This window comes from Entelurus aequoreus, linkage group LG07, assembly GCF_033978785.1.
Source record: "Entelurus aequoreus isolate RoL-2023_Sb linkage group LG07, RoL_Eaeq_v1.1, whole genome shotgun sequence".
In the NCBI taxonomy this organism is placed as follows: domain Eukaryota; kingdom Metazoa; phylum Chordata; class Actinopteri; order Syngnathiformes; family Syngnathidae; genus Entelurus; species Entelurus aequoreus.
This window is the reverse complement of record NC_084737.1, coordinates 17,004,049-17,016,656: the sequence shown is the minus strand read 5'-3', so window position 1 is coordinate 17,016,656 and position 12,608 is coordinate 17,004,049. Positions and strand designations below refer to the sequence as shown.

Below are 12,608 nucleotides of genomic sequence, written 5' to 3'. Positions count from 1 at the left end.
CTGCATTTTTTGTTTGTTGCCCTGTTGTTTTGTTTTGTTGTCTTGTTTCTGTGTTTTGTTGCCGTGTTGTTTTGCTGCCTTGTTGTTCTGCTGCATTTTTTTTGTTGCCTTGTTGTTTTGTTTTGTTGCCTTGTTGTTTTGTTTTGTTGCCTTGTTGCTTTGTTGTATTGCTTTGATGCCTTGTTGCTGCCTTGTTGTGTTATTGCCCTGGTGTTTTGTTTTGTTGCCTGGTTGTGTTGTTGCCTTGTTGGGTTTTGCCTTGTTGTTTTGTTTTGTTGCCTTGTTTCTTTGTTGTTATGTTGCCTTGTTGTTTTGTTTTGTTGCCGTTTTGTTTTGTTGCCTTGTTGTGTTATTGCCTTGATGTTTTGTTTTGTTGCCCTGTTGCTGTGTTTTGTTGCCTTGTTGTTTTGCTGCCTTGTTGTTCTGCTGCATTTTTTGTTTGTTGCCTTATTGTTTTGTTTTGTTGCCTTGTTGTGTTATTGCCTTGTTGTTTTGTTTTGTTGCCTCGTTTCTGTGTTTTGTTGCCGTGTTGTTTTGCTGCCTTGTTGTTCTGCTGCATTTTTGTTTTGTTGCCTTGTTGTTTTGTTTTATTGCCTTGTTTTGTTGCCTTGTTGTTTTGGCTGAATCAGACTTTGGTAGCAGTGAGCAAAAGTGGTTGTCATGGAAACGGAGTCTGCCAAAGCGAGCGAGCGTTTCCACTGAAGAAGAATCTCGGGCTGAAGTCGTATTTTGCTCGGAAATATCAAACGAGTGCTGAGTGGTTACTGCACTCTTGACTTTGTTTGGCCTTTGTGAAATCTGTGTTGCTGCAAAATAAATAGTAATATTCATTTGTATTTATAGTATTCATGACAGTAAAATACATAGTAATATTCATTTGTATTTATAGTATTTATAACAGTAAAATATATAGTAGTATTGATTTGTAATTATAGTGTTTATATCAGTTAAATACATAGTAATGTTCATTTGTAACTGTAGTACTTATAACAGTAAAATACATAGTAGTATTGATTTGTAGTTATAGTATTTATAACAGTAAAATACATAGTAATATTCATTTGTATTTACAGTATTTATATCAGTCAAATACATAGTAATATTCGTTTGTATTTATAGTATTTATAACAGTAAAATATATAGTAGTATTGATTTGTAATTATAGTGTTTGTATCAGTTAAATACATAGTAATGTTCATTTGTAAGTATAATATTTATAAGAGTAAAATACATAGTAGTATTGATTTGTAATTACTATTTATATCAGTTAAATACATAGTAGTATTTCTTTGTAATTATAGTATTTATAACAGTCAAATACATGGTAATATATATTTGTAATTACATTATAATAATAAGTAGTTGTGATGAATAAATAGCTTTGATGAATAAGCACTGCGATGAGGTGGCGACTTGTCCAGGGTGTACGCCGCCTTCCGCCCGAATGCAGCTAGGGTAGGCTCCAGCGGCCCTTTCGGGCCCATGAGTGACAGCTGCCACTGAGGATTATCACCTCTGATATCATTTGTGATGATGTTTTTCTTCTTATAGCGGCAAATAAGTAACTATCAATACAGCCTGTGAGTGTGCCACACACTCACTGAGGGCGCCGTTGTTTTGTGGAAGGGAACAATGTGAACATGAGCAGATGGAATGTTTATTGTTTACACAGGAGTATGTTTTGCTTATGCTAATTATTGTTTTCTGGGCTTCTGCTGTGTTCCAAATAGTGTGTGTGTGTGTGTGTGTGTGTGTGTGTGTGTGTGTGTGTGTGTGTGTGTGTGTGTGTGTGTGTGTGTGTGTGTGTGTGTGTGTGTGTGTGTGTGTGTGTGTGTGTGTGTGTGTGTGTGTGTGTGTGTGTGTGTGTGTTAAAACCATCATGGAGTGGTTCAACAAAAGATATGACCATTTAATTCTGTCTACTTTGACTTCTGTTGTCCTGCAGCCTGCGCAAGAACGGATTTATGTAATAGTGAGAGGGGGAGGGGCGGCGGGGGGGAGGGTCTAAAAGAGTGATGACCTCATGCTGCACTGCAGCTCTTCTACTACACACTGCCCCCTGTGGCGCTACACGCGAACTACACGGATTGTAGATGTTATTAATATGAATACATACATCATGTGACATTTACAGTAATATTACAGTAGAATTCTTATATGTCATGACATCATGTGACATTTACAGTAATATTACAGTAGAATTATTATATGTCATGACATCATGTGACATTTACAGTAATATTACAGTAGAACTATTATATGTCATGACTTCATGTGACATTTACAGTAATATTACAGTAGAATTCTTATATGTCATGACATCATGTGGCATTTACAGTAATATTACAGTAGAACTATTATATGTCATGACTTCATGTGGCATTTACAGTAATATTACAGTACAACTCTTATATGTCATGACATCATGTGACATTTACAGTAATATTACAGTACAACTTTTATATGTCATGACATGTGACATATACAGTAATATTACAGTACAACTTTTATGTCATGACATCATGTGACATTTACAGTAATATTACAGTACAACTTTTATATGTCATGACATCATGTGACATTTACAGTAATATTACAGTACAACGTAACATTTACAGTAATAGTACAGTACAACTCTTATATGTCATGACATCATGTGACATTTACAGTAATATTATAGTAGAACTCTTATGCCATGACATCATGTGACATTTACAGAAATATTACAGTAGAAGTCATATTTCATGACATCATGTGACATTTACAGTAATATTACAGTAGAACTCTTATGCTATGACATCATGTGACTTTTACAGTAATATTACAGTAGAACTCTTATATTTCATGACATCATGTGACATTTACAGTAATATTACAGTAGAACTCTTATATTTCATGACATGTGACATTTACTTTAATATCACAGTAGAAGTCATATTTCATGACATCATGTGACATTTACAATAATATTACTGTAGAAGTCATACTTCATGACATCATGTGACATTTAGAGAAATATTACAGTAGAAGTCATACTTCATGACATCATGTGACATTTACAGTAATGTCACAGTAGAAGTCATATTTCATGACATGTGACATTTACAGAAATATTACAGTAGAAGTCATATATCATGACGTCATGTGACATTTACAGTAATATTACAGTAAGAACTTTTATATGTCATGACATGTGACATTTACTGTAACATTACAGTAGAACTCTTATATTTCATGACATCATGTGATATTTACAGTAATATTACAGTAGAACCCTTATAGTTCATGACATCATGTGACATTTACAGTAACATTACAGTAGAAGTTATATTTCATGACACCATGTGACATTTACAGTAATATTACAGTAAAAGTCATACTTCATGACATCATGTGACATTTACAGTAATATTACAGTAGATCTCTTATATGTCATGACATCATGTGACATTTACAGTAATATTGCAGTAGAACTCTTATATTTCATGACATCATGTGACATTTACAGTAATATTACAGTAGAACTCTTATATTTCATGACATCATGTGACATTTACAGTAATATTACAGTATAAGTCATATGTCATGACATGTGACATTTACAGTAATATTACAGTATAACTCTTATATTTCATGACATCATGTGACATTTACAGTAATATTACAGTAGAAGTCATATGTCATGACATCATGTGACATTTACAGTAATATTACAGTAGAACTCTTATATTTCATGACATCATGTGACATTTACAGTAATATCACAGTAGAAGTCATATTTCATGACATCATGTGACATTTACAGTAATATTACAGTAGAACTCTTATGTCATGACATCATGTGATGTTTACAGTAATATTACAGTAGAACTCTTATAGTTCATGACATCATGTGACATTTACAGTAACATTACAGTAGAAGTTATATTAATGACACCATGTGACATTTACAGTAATATTACAGTAAAAGTCATACTTCATGACATCATGTGACATTTACAGTAACATTACAGTAGAAGTCATATTTCATGACATCATGTGACATTTACAGTCTGTAGTGGAGAAATTATGAAAATGTGAACTTTCTTCCCGGACATCAAAGAAGCTGATTGAGTTCCTTCTCAGGAAAAGCATCTTTAGATTTGGACTCATTCTGCTGACTCATCACATCCTGGCAGCAAAGAAGGAAGCTGATTGGCTGCATGCTAATCATATGCAAATATTCAAATATGTTTCCTTTGGGACTGAATAGACATAATTATGCTAAATTGTTCATATTCATATTCATAAATCAGTTAGTGCTGAATCTGCATTTCTATTCTTCCCCGAAAAGGGAGCAGACTTACTTTACTGTACTTACTCCACTGTACTTACTCTACTGTACTTGCTCTACTTACTCCACTGTACTTACTCTATTTAATCTACTGTACTTACTCTACTGTACTTACTCTACTATACTTGCTCTACTTACTCGACTGTACTTAATCTACTGTACTTACTCTACTGTACTTACTCGACTGTACTTACTCTACTTACTTTACTGTACTTACTATACTTACTGTATTTACCATACTATACTTACTCTACTACTTTATTGTACTTATTATACTGCACTTACTTTACTGTACTTACTCTACTTACTCCACTTACTGTACTGTAGTTAATAAATGATAAATAAAGAAATAAATTACTTACTCTATTACTTACTCTAGTTACTCTACTTACTCCACTTACTCTAATGTACTTACTCAATTGTACTTACTGTACTTACTCTTGATACTGTACTGTACTAACGTCACTTACCATACCTACTGTACTTACTGCACTGTACTTACTCTACTTGCTGTACTTACTGTATTTACTGAACTTACTCTACTGTAAATGATAAATAAATGGGTTATACCATTTATAACCCATTTATCATTTATCATTATACTTGTATAGCGCTCTTCTACCTTCAAGGTACTCAAAGCGCTTTGACAGTATTTCCACATTCACCCATTCACACACACATTCACACACTGATGGCGGGAGCAGCCATGCAAGGCGCTAACCAGCAGCCATCAGGAGCAAGGGTGAAGTGTCTTGCCCAAGGACACAACGGACGTGACTAGGATGGTAGAAGGTGGGGATTGAACCCCAGTAACCAGCAACCCCCCGATTGCTGGCACAGCCACTCTACCAACTTTGCCACGCCGCTGCACTGTACTTACTCTACTCTACTCACTGTATTTACTCTACCTACTGTACTTACTCTTCTTACGCTACTGTACTTACTCTACTGTGCTTGCTGTACTTACTCTACTGTGCTTACTCTACTTACTGTACTTATTCTACATACTGTACTTACTACACTGCACTTACTGTACTCAATGCATTTACTTTACTTTCTCTACATACTCTACTTACTACACTTATTCTATTTACTGTACTTACTTTACTTACTTTACTGTACTTACTATACTGTACTTACTATACTTACTGTATTTACCATACTATACTTACTCTACTTACTTTACTGTACTTACTCTACTGTACTTACTTTACTGTACGTACTCTACTTACTCCACTCACTCTACTGTAGTTACTCTACTGTAGTTACTCTGCATACTGTACTTTTTCTACTGTACTGTACTAATGTCACTTACCATACCTACTGTACTTACTGCATTGTACTAACTCTACTTGCTGTACTTACTGTACTTATTGTACTTACTCTACTCTACTCACGGTATTTACTCCACTTACTCTACCTACTGTACTTACTCTTCTTACGCTACTGTACTTACTCTACTGTGCTTGCTGTACGTACTGTACTTATTCTACATACTGTACTTACTACACTGCGCTTACTGTACTCAATGCATTTACTTTACTTCCTCTACATACTCTACTTACTGTACTTACTACACTTACTCTACTTACTTTACTTATTGTACTTACTCTACTCTACTCACTGTATTTACTCTACTTACTCTACCTACTGTACTTACTCTTCTTACGCTACTGTACTTACTCTACTGTGCTTGCTGGACTTACTCTACTGTGCTTACTCTACTTACTGTACTTATTCTACATACTGTACTTACTGTACTGCGCTTACTGTACTCAATGCATTTACTTTACTTCTTCTACATACTCTACTTACTGTACTTACTACACTTACTCTACTTACTGTACTTACTGTAATTACTCTACTTACTCTACATATTTTACATACTCTACTTATTGTACTTACTCTACTTACTGTACTGTACTTACTCTACTTTGTCTGCTTACTGCACTTACCCTACATACTGTTCTTACTGTAGTTACTCTACTTACTGTACGGTACAACACTCTGCTTACTGCACTTACTCTACTTACTGTACTTACTCTATGTACTGCACTTACTGTACTGTACCTACTCTACCTACTGTACCTACTGTACCATTTTTACTCTACTTACTGCACCCACTGTACTGTACTTACTCTACTTACTGTACCTACTGTACCATACTTACTCTACTTACTGCACCCACTGTACTATACTTACTCTACTTACTGTACCTACTGTGCCATACTTACTCTACTTACTGCACCCACTGTAATGTACTTACTCTACTTACTGTACCTACTGTGTCAGCTGCTAACATTTCACAAATATGAATGTTTAGTGTATGAATGTGTGTTCTAGTATTACTTCTAGTACTATGTGTACTTGATGAAAGTAATGTAGCCAACGTGTGTGTTCTAGTACTACTACAAGTACTATGCATACTTGATGGAAGTTAGTTAGAAGAGAGTATTGATGAAGCCAACATAAGTGTTCTAGTACTACTACTAGTACTACGTGTACTTGATGGAAGTTAATTATAAGGGAGTAGTGATGTAGCCAACATGTGTTTTGTAGTATTATTATTAGTAGTATTATGTGTACTTGGAAGTATTTAACATGTAGGTTGTAGTACTATTAGTAGGAGTACTATGTGTACTTATGTAGCCAACATGTTTGTTGTAGTACTGTTAGTAGTAGTACTACGTGTACTTGGTGTAGTTGAAGTATTCAACATGTGTGTTGTAGTAGTAGTTGTTGTACTTTGTGTAGTTGAAGTATTCAACATATGTGTAGTAATAGTAGCACTACGTGTAGTTGAAGTATTTAACATGTGTGTTGTTGTAGTAGTAGTAGTAGTAGTACTAGGTGTAGTTGAAGTATTCAACATGTGTGTAGTACTAGTAATAGTAGTATGTGAAGTTGATGTATTCAACATGTGTGTAGTAGTTGTAGTTGTGGTACCAGTAGTAGTAGTAGTACTATGTGTAGTTGGAGTAGTCAACATTTGTGTAGTAGTAGTAGTAGTAGTAGTAGTAGTACTATGTGTAGTTGAAGTAGTCGACATGTGTGTTGTAGTAGTAGTAGTAGTAGTAGTAGTACAATGTGTAGCTGAAGTAGTCAACATGTGTATTGTAGTAGTAGTAGTAGTAGTAGTAGTAGTAATACTATGTGTAGTTGAAGTAGTCGACATGTGTTGTTGTAGTAGTAGTAGTACTATGTGTAGTTGAAGTAGTCAACATGTGTGTTGTAGTAGTAATAGTAGTAGTAGTACTATGTGTAGTTGAAGTAATCAACATGTGTGTAGTAGTTGTAGTTGTGGTACCAGTAGTAGTAGTACTATGTGTAGTTGGAGTAGTCAACATTTGTGTAGTAGTAGTAGTAGTAGTAGTAGTAGTACTATGTGTAGTTGAAGTAGTCGACATGTGGGTTGTTGTAGTAGTAGTAGTAGTACAATGTGTAGTTGAAGTAGTCAACATTTGTGTAGTAGTAGTAGTAGTAGCACTATGTGTAGTTGAAGTAGTCAACATGTGTGTTGTAGTAGTACTAGTAGTATTACTCTGTGTAGTTAAAGTATTCAACATGTGTCTAGTACTAGTAGTAGAAAAAGTAGTACTATGTGCAGTTGAAGTATTCCACATGTGTGTAGTATTAGTAGTAGTACTATGTGTAGTTGAAGTATACCACATGTGTGTAGTTGAAGTATTCAGCATGTGTGTAGTACTTGTAGTAGTACTATGTGTAGTTGAAGTATTCCACATGTGTGTAGTACTAGTAGTAGTACTATGTGTAGTTGAAGTATTCCACATGTGTGTAATAGTACTAGTAGTAGTACTATGTGTGGTGGAAGTATTCCACATGTGTGTAGTAGTCATACTAGTAGTAGTACTATGTGTAGTTGAAGTATTCCACATGTGTGTAATAGTACTAGTAGTAGTACTATGTGTAGTTGAAGTATTCCACATGTGTGTAGTAGTCATACTAGTAGTAGTACTATGTGTAGTTGAAGTATTCCACATGTGTGTAGTAGTCGTACTAGTAGTAGTACTATGTGTAGTTGAAGTATTCCACATGTGTGTAATACTAGTAGTAGTACTATGTGTAGTTGAAGTATTCCACATGTGTGTAGTAGTCGTACTAGTAGTAGTACTATGTGTAGTTGAAGTATTCCACATGTGTGTAGTGGTCATACTAGTTGTAGTACTATGTGTAGTTGAAGTATTCCACGTGTGTAGTAGTCATACTAGTTGTAGTACTATGTGTAGTTGAAGTATTCCACGTGTGTGTAGTAGTCGTACTAGTAGTAGTACTATGTGTAGTTGAAGTATTCCACATGTGTGTAATACTAGTAGTAGTACTATGTGTAGTTGAAGTATTCCACATGTGTGTAGTAGTCGTACTAGTAGTAGTACAATGTGTAGTTGAAGTATTCCACGTGTGTAGTAGTTGTACTAGTAGTAGTACTATGTGTAGTTGAAGTATTCCACATGCGTGTAGTAGTCGTACTAGTAGTAGTACAATGTGTAGTTGAAGTATTCCACGTGTGTAGTAGTTGTACTAGTAGTAGTACTATGTGTAGTTGAAGTATTCCACATGTGTGTAGTAGTCGTACTAGTAGTAGTACTATGTGTAGTTGAAGTATTCCACATGTGTGTAGTGGTTGTACTATTAGTAGTACTATGTGTAGTTGAAGTATTCCACATGTGTGTAGTGGTCGTACTAGTAGTAGTACTATGTGTAGTTGAAGTATTCCACATGTGTGTAGTAGTCGTACTAGTAGTAGTACTATGTGTAGTTGAAGTATTCCACACGTGTGTAGTGGTCACACTAGTTGTAGTACTATGTGTAGTTGAAGTATTCCACGTGTGTAGTAGTCATACTAGTTGTAGTACTATGTGTAGTTGAAGTATTCCACGTGTGTGTAGTAGTCGTACTAGTAGTAGTACTATGTGTAGTTGAAGTATTCCACATGTGTGTAATACTAGTAGTAGTACTATGTGTAGTTGAAGTATTCCACATGTGTGTAGTAGTCATACTAGTAGTAGTACAATGTGTAGTTGAAGTATTCCACGTGTGTAGTAGTTGTACTAGTAGTAGTACTATGTGTAGTTGAAGTATTCCACATGTGTGTAGTAATCGTACTAGTAGTAGTACTATGTGTAGTTGAAGTATTCCACATGTGTGTAGTAGTCGTACTAGTAGTAGTACTATGTGTAGTTGAAGTATTCCACATGTGTGTAGTAGTCGTACTAGTAGTAGTACTATGTGTAGTTGAAGTATTCCACATGTGTGTAGTGGTTGTACTATTAGTAGTACTATGTGTAGTTGAAGTATTCCACATGTGTGTAGTGGTCATACTAGTAGTAGTACTATGTGTAGTTGAAGTATTCCACATGTGTGTAGTGGTCGTACTAGTAGTAGTACTATGTGTAGTTGAAATATTCCACATGTGTGTAGTGGTCGTACTAGTAGTAGTACTATGTGTAGTTGAAGTATTCCACATGTGTGTAGTGGTCGTACTAGTAGTAGTACTATGTGTAGTTGAAGTATTCCACATGTGTGTAGTGGTCGTACTAGTAGTAGTACTATGTGTAGTTGAAGTATTCCACATGTGTGTAGTGGTCGTACTAGTAGTAGTACTATGTGTAGTTGAAGTATTCCACATGTGTGTAGTGGTCGTACTAATAGTAGTACTATGTGTAGTTGAAGTATTCCACATGTGTGTGGAGTCCAGAGAGTTTTATGAGACTTGAGGCCTCTGCCTGGAATTCCATGACATCATTCTAGAAAACAGAAGAAGATTTTTTCCACACGCGCTGACTAGACGGGTCTGGGGACGCGAGACACACACACACACTCACACTGAACCTTCTAATACTTCATCTATATGCACGTTAGTACTAATGCCACGTATACTGTATATGTACTAATAGTTCTTGATGATGTACATTTCAGAGTAGTTTGTAAGTTGATATTCAGCAGCTGCAGTCACCAAAGGTCTCAGACTAAAATAGATTGGAGTTATTATTATCATCCATTCTGTGACTCATGAATGTGGATTACAGCAGCAGCTCTTGTAAACACTTGCTGTGCTTGTAGTAGTAGTAATAATAATAATAATGTAACATAACAACGTAATATAATAATAGTGTAACAAAGCAATGTAATATAATAATAATGTAACTTAACAATGTACAATCATTGGAACTTTAACTTAACTTAATATAATAATAATGTAACATAACAATGTAATATAATAATAATGTAACATAATGTAATATAATAATTATGTAACATAACAATGTAATATAATAATAATGTAACATAACAATGTCATATAATAATAGTGTAACATAACAATGGCATATAATAATAATGCAACATAACATAATATCATGATAATGTACCATAACAATGTAATTTTAATAATAATGTAACATGACAACGTAATATAATAATAATGTAACATAACAATGGCATATAATAATAGTGTAACATAACAATGGCATATAATAATAATAATGCAACATAACATAATATTATGATAATGTACCATAAAAATGTAATATAATAATAATGTAACATAAAAATGTAATATAATAATAATGTAACATAACAATGTAATATAATAATAATGTAATACAACAACGTAATTTAATATTAATGTAACATAACAATGTAATATAATAATAATGTAACATAACAATGGCATATAATAATAGTGTAACATAACAATGGCACATATTAATAATGCAACATAACATAATATCATGATAATACACCATAACAATGTTATATAATAATAATGTAACATATACATTTTCACGTTATTATTAAACTTTTACATTATTATTTTTACATTTTTCACGTTTTTATTAAACTTTTCCGTTTGTATTATTTTTTAAATTTTCACGTTATTAAACTTTCACAATATTATTTTTACATGTTCACGTTTTTATTAAACGTTTACATTTTTATCATTTTTAAATGTTCACTTTTAAATTATAATTTTTACATTTTCACGTTATTAAACTTTCACCATATTATTTTTACATTTTCACGTTTTATTAAACTTTTACATTATTATTTTTCCATTTTCACATTTTATTGAACTTTTACATTATTATTTTTGAATGTTTGCGTTATTATTAAACTTTTGCATGATTAATTTTACATTTTCACATTTTTATAAAACTTTTAAATTTGTATTATTTTTACAAGTTCACCTTTTTATTAAACCTTTACATTATTATGTTTACATTTTCACGTTGTTATTAAACTTTTCCGTTTGTATTATTTTACATGTTCCTGTTTTATTACACTTTTATATTTGTATTGTTTTTACATTTTCACGTTTTATTGAACTTTTACCTTATATTGTTTTTACATTTTATGAAATTCTTAAACTTTTACATTATGTTTACATTTTCACCTTTTTATTTAACTTTTACATCAGTATGTTGACATTTTCTGTTTGTATTATTTTTTAAATTTTCCTGTTATTAAACTTTCACAATATTATGTTTACCTTTTCACATTTATATTAAACTTTTACATTTTTATCATTTTTAAATATTCACGTTTTATTGAACTTTTACATTATAACTTTTACATTTTCACATGATTAAACTGTCACAATATTATTTTTACATGTTCACGTTTTATTAAACTTTTACGTTATTATTTTTTCATTTTCACATTTGATTGAACTTGTACATTATTTTTAACTGTCCACGTTGTCATTAAACTTTTACATTATTTTTTTACATTTTCACATTTTTATAAAACTTTAAGATGTTTATTATTTTTATATTTTCACGTTTTATTGAACTTTTCCATTATTACTTTTACATTTTTACGTTATTATTCAACTTTTACATTATCATGTTTACATTTTCACGTTTTTATTAAACTTGTCCGTTTGTATTATTTTTACATTTTCACCTTTTTATTCAACCTTTACATTATTATGTTTACATTTTCCCATTTTTATTCAACTTTTCCATTTGTATTATTTTTACATTTTCCCATTTTATTAAACTTTAATATTTGTAATATTTTTACATTTTCACGTTCTATTGAACTTTTACATTATATATTTTTTTTTACATTTTCACATTATTATTCAACTTTTACATTATTATGTTTACATTTTCACCTTTTTATTAAACTTTTCTGTTTGTATTATTTTTGCATTTTCACCTTTTTATTAAACTTTTACATTCTTATTTTAAAATGTTCACATTATTATTAAACTTTTACATTATTATTTTTACATTTGACTTCTTAATCA

The 12,608-nt window shown here is 32.3% G+C and overlaps 1 protein-coding gene across 12 annotated transcripts in view; it reads left to right on the top strand.

Moving 5' to 3' along the window:
* The window catches only part of LOC133653453 (IQ motif and SEC7 domain-containing protein 1-like), a 207,631-nt gene that overhangs the window by 107,629 nt on the left and 87,394 nt on the right, over window positions 1–12,608 (top strand). The window lies entirely within an intron of this gene.